Genomic DNA, 5,000 nt, shown 5'->3' with positions numbered 1-5,000 from the left:
ACGACGATACCGCCATCTATGCGACGCCAAGCCGATTAAGACAGCGATGGCGCCACAGTGCCCGCCTTTCGACGCCACCCACAAAGCCTGCAGCCTCTGTCGACCATAGCACCCAATCTCCAGTGGCTCTGCCGCACGAAGCCGTGGACCGGCAATGACTCCACCCGCACCCGTTCGTGCACCACCCCAACCGCCACACGCGCACCTCCAGCGGATGAACGGCGGAAGTTTCCCGCACTCGTAAAGTGCAATCCACCCCTATAACTTGCGTTTCATGAAGAGTTATTTCCAATATGCGACATTCCCGCTGTCCCTATACATGAGCCGCGACCTGTACCACTTACGAGCGAGAGACGCGATCGCGTTGCTCACTGTACGGCGTCCGATACCGAGCCATCAGCATGTCGGTCCCCATGCGCGTTGCACTCGCACTCGCAGTCGCAAAAACGTGGGGCAAATATATTACGCGGAAGAGCTATAACAGACCGAGCCCCACTGCATGGGGGGAGTCTTTGTCACTAATGTACACAGATGGAACATTTTGGACTGGAACCAGATTACCCGTACACACGGCGCTGATTAGTAATCAATGCAGAGCCATCAAACTACAATAAATATACACAACTGTCCGTATACATGCTGAAAGAGTCTGCCCACAATGGGAACCACACGTCAGCCAGACACTCTGATCACGCACCACTCTCTGCTTCTAACAGGCGCACATACAATATGTAAGCACCAGCATGGAACAACATCCAGTGCATCTTCTCCGCCACATTACACAATCCACACTATCACAACCAGACCAGGAGGTCCATGCGGAAAATACAATATCCCAGCCTTTCGACATCCACCATTGCGCAGACCAGGCACCAACACCCACACATGTCCTATACAACGGTGCACCCAACATCACAATAGTACCTCCTGTCACAGCGCACAAACAATGACATGAGTCAAAGACACAGGTCTCACACAAGCATAGAATTGGAGCGCCGCCTCTAATAAGCCAAAGGTGCATCCTGACGTGACAAATCTGATCATGTCACAAGCATTCACTTACTATAATCACTATCAACGAACCTGCCGCCCCCGCCCCCCCCCCCCCCTACACCTTTCCTTACAACAACGTGTAACCTAACCTAACCTAACCTAACCTATGTTGTACCTTAACCTAACCTATGTTGTACCTTAACCTAACCTATGTTGTACCTTAACCTAACCTATGTTGTACCTTAACCTAACCTATGTTGTACCTTAACCTAACCTATGTTGTACCTTAACCTAACCTATGTTGTACCTTAACCTAACCCATGTTGTACCTTAACCTAACCTATGTTGTACCTTAACCTAACCCATGTTGTACCTTAACCTAACCCATGTTGTACCTTAACCTAACCCATGTTGTACCTTAACCTAACCCATGTTGTACCTTAACCTAACCCATGTTGTACCTTAACCTAACCCATGTTGTACCTTAACCTAACCCATGTTGTACCTTAACCTAACCCATGTTGTGCCTTAACCTAACCCACGTTGTGCCTTAACCTAACCCACGTTGTGCCTTAACCTAACCCACGTTGTGCCTTAACCTAACCCACGTTGTGCCTTAACCTAACCCACGTTGTGCCTTAACCTAACCCACGTTGTGCCTTAACCTAACCCACGTTGTGCCTTAACCTAACCCACGTTGTGCCTTAACCTAACCCACGTTGTGCCTTAACCTAACCCACGTTGTGCCTTAACCTAACCCACGTTGTGCCTTAACCTAACCCACGTTGTGCCTTAACCTAACCCACGTTGTCCCCTAACGTAACCCACGTTGTCCCCTAACGTAACCCATGTTGTCGCCTAAACCTGCTCTGTAATTGTTATACGACTCGTTCAATTAGTGTAGTGTTGCCCACCCGCAACCCTCGCAATATAGTTCGCTACTCGCACTGCCCGCTCCCCTGTGTATCGCTTCATGTTAAACACCTTGCAAGTCTTGCTGACTTTCCACATGCTCCTGCTGTACACTGTAATGTGGATGGCAGCAGGACGTACATGCCGCCCCTCCCCACGTCCCCACCTTGCCCCCCTGCCTTCGCAAGCTGGTTGGTGAGAAGTTTGCATGTTCAATGCCCTTCGCATGCGACGTACTCAGGCTACGTTGTGGTGCGGCCTGTGTCAACCGTCCGCTAATGTCGTACGCGTAAACCACAATCTGTACTGCACATTCGTCCTTATGTACCGAATGATACATCGTGGCACATGTGTGACCGTACAACGACTGCGCCCAAAAACGGCGGACCATACAGTGCAAATATTGTGCACGCAGCTACGTGTCGTCTCCCTATGAGAGCTGGATTGCAGTGTGGTACGCCATAGAGACGTGTGGGAGGAACGGACGCCGTGGATGGCGATCAGCATGAGCTGTCTGTTGATGTATTCGGACCTAGTCGTCTCTCCTCACACACCGTGATGGCATGGTGCACCGCGTTCCATATCTGCGACATGCTACAGAGGCCGGTTGACAGTCGTTCGAGCAATGGACATCGCATACGTACGGGGGCCACCTTCCACGTATTGTCTAGGCGTGCACATTTTGTTGCGTGTATGTGGGCAGACGTAGTGTGGCGTGACACCTGACACAGGCATGCAATAATCGTTGAAGTTGCAAATGGCGATGGACGCCTGCGTTTTCTGGTGAAGTTACGCAAATGAACAAATGGTAACCTGTTGTGGTGCGGTTGTTCTCGCTAGGGGTGAATCGGTGATGGCGACGATAGGTTGAGGTACGAACCGGTTGTTCCAGCGATACCCACCATGCCGACGAAACTGAACGGCATCTGGGTGTGAAGCGATACGCGGCGGTGGCTGGGTGGGACCGTCCCCGGCCGGTGAGGGGGCGCCTCCCGGCGTGCTGGCCGCGCGGTGCGTGGGCGCACGCGCTACAGCCGGCTGGTGGGGGCGGCCAGTGGCAGGCGCGCCGGCCGACGGACGCGGCAGGCGTCGCAGCTGCGCGCCGGCGCACCCTGCGCGCGGCGCCGTGCGGCCAAAGTAGGTCCTCGCGGGCCCGGTGCGAAGCGCGGTGGACATCTTCAGTGTGCTGGTCCGATTGAGGACTGTGTGCGTTGAGGATGCGCCGCCGCCCGGCGCTCGGCGCCGCGACGCCGTCTGCTGCTCGGTCGCCCCAGCGGTTCTCGCTGGTGGTTTGTATCGCAGCTGTGCGGATGTGTTGGCGCGTGCGCTGTGCTGGGAGAGTTCGCTTCGGCACCCAAGTGGGGCTTTTGTCCTTCTGTGGCGCTGGCGTTGGAGCTGCCGGTCACCGTAGGTGGCGCGTGTTGTCTCCCGCCGGCAATGCCACGACAGCACGCTCCCGGGCCTCTGTCGGCAGCGGCAAGCTCAGTTGGGAGCACGGGTGGTCGCACCGAAAGCGTCTACTCGCCTAACTCCGGGCGATTGCGCCTCTCTCGAACCCGACCAAGTACTTGGGACGGCGCTGCGCGCCGCCGGGACCTGAGAGGGTTTCGAGGTGTATTGTGCAGGGGAGCTCAGCCTCCTCCTGTTTGCAGAATGATTGAGCGGACGCTTGCGTGTTCGCGCGGGCCCCCGGGACACACTCCCGGGCGGCCGGCTGCTCAGCTCTAGTTGACGCAGCTCCCTGGTTGATCCTGCCAGTAGTCATATGCTTGTCTCAAAGATTAAGCCATGCATGTCTCAGTACAAGCCGCATTAAGGTGAAACCGCGAATGGCTCATTAAATCAGTTATGGTTCCTTAGATCGTACCCACGTTACTTGGATAACTGTGGTAATTCTAGAGCTAATACATGCAAACAGAGTCCCGACCAGAGATGGAAGGGACGCTTTTATTAGATCAAAACCAATCGGTCGGCTCGTCCGGTCCGTTTGCCTTGGTGACTCTGAATAACTTTGGGCTGATCGCACGGTCCTCGTACCGGCGACGCATCTTTCAAATGTCTGCCTTATCAACTGTCGATGGTAGGTTCTGCGCCTACCATGGTTGTAACGGGTAACGGGGAATCAGGGTTCGATTCCGGAGAGGGAGCCTGAGAAACGGCTACCACATCCAAGGAAGGCAGCAGGCGCGCAAATTACCCACTCCCGGCACGGGGAGGTAGTGACGAAAAATAACGATACGGGACTCATCCGAGGCCCCGTAATCGGAATGAGTACACTTTAAATCCTTTAACGAGTATCTATTGGAGGGCAAGTCTGGTGCCAGCAGCCGCGGTAATTCCAGCTCCAATAGCGTATATTAAAGTTGTTGCGGTTAAAAAGCTCGTAGTTGGATTTGTGTCCCACGCTGTTGGTTCACCGCCCGTCGGTGTTTAACTGGCATGTATCGTGGGACGTCCTGCCGGTGGGGCGAGCCGAAGGCGTGCGACCGCCTCGTGCGTGCTCGTGCGTCCCGAGGCGGACCCCGTTGAAATCCTACCAGGGTGCTCTTTATTGAGTGTCTCGGTGGGCCGGCACGTTTACTTTGAACAAATTAGAGTGCTTAAAGCAGGCAAGCCCGCCTGAATACTGTGTGCATGGAATAATGGAATAGGACCTCGGTTCTATTTTGTTGGTTTTCGGAACCCGAGGTAATGATTAATAGGGACAGGCGGGGGCATTCGTATTGCGACGTTAGAGGTGAAATTCTTGGATCGTCGCAAGACGAACAGAAGCGAAAGCATTTGCCAAGTATGTTTTCATTAATCAAGAACGAAAGTTAGAGGTTCGAAGGCGATCAGATACCGCCCTAGTTCTAACCATAAACGATGCCAGCCAGCGATCCGCCGCAGTTCCTCCGATGACTCGGCGGGCAGCCTCCGGGAAACCAAAGCTTTTGGGTTCCGGGGGAAGTATGGTTGCAAAGCTGAAACTTAAAGGAATTGACGGAAGGGCACCACCAGGAGTGGAGCCTGCGGCTTAATTTGACTCAACACGGGAAACCTCACCAGGCCCGGACACCGGAAGGATTGACAGATTGATAGCTCTTTCTTGATTC

The 5,000-nt window shown here is 54.1% G+C and overlaps 1 non-coding gene across 1 annotated transcript in view; it reads left to right on the top strand.

Annotated features, from left to right (window-relative positions):
• The first annotated feature begins 3,643 nt into the window (after nt 1-3,643).
• The window catches only part of LOC124730326, a 1,909-nt gene continuing 552 nt past the window's right edge, over nt 3,644-5,000 (top strand). Inside the window, exon 1 of the ribosomal RNA XR_007007968.1 lies at nt 3,644-5,000. This exon is cut by the window's right edge and continues 552 nt beyond it. This is a non-coding gene — a ribosomal RNA (small subunit ribosomal RNA).

This window comes from Schistocerca piceifrons, unplaced genomic scaffold, assembly GCF_021461385.2.
Source record: "Schistocerca piceifrons isolate TAMUIC-IGC-003096 unplaced genomic scaffold, iqSchPice1.1 HiC_scaffold_1237, whole genome shotgun sequence".
NCBI classification, from domain to species: domain Eukaryota; kingdom Metazoa; phylum Arthropoda; class Insecta; order Orthoptera; family Acrididae; genus Schistocerca; species Schistocerca piceifrons.
Note: the sequence above shows the minus strand (reverse complement) of the source record. Positions and strands in the feature narration are given on the sequence as shown.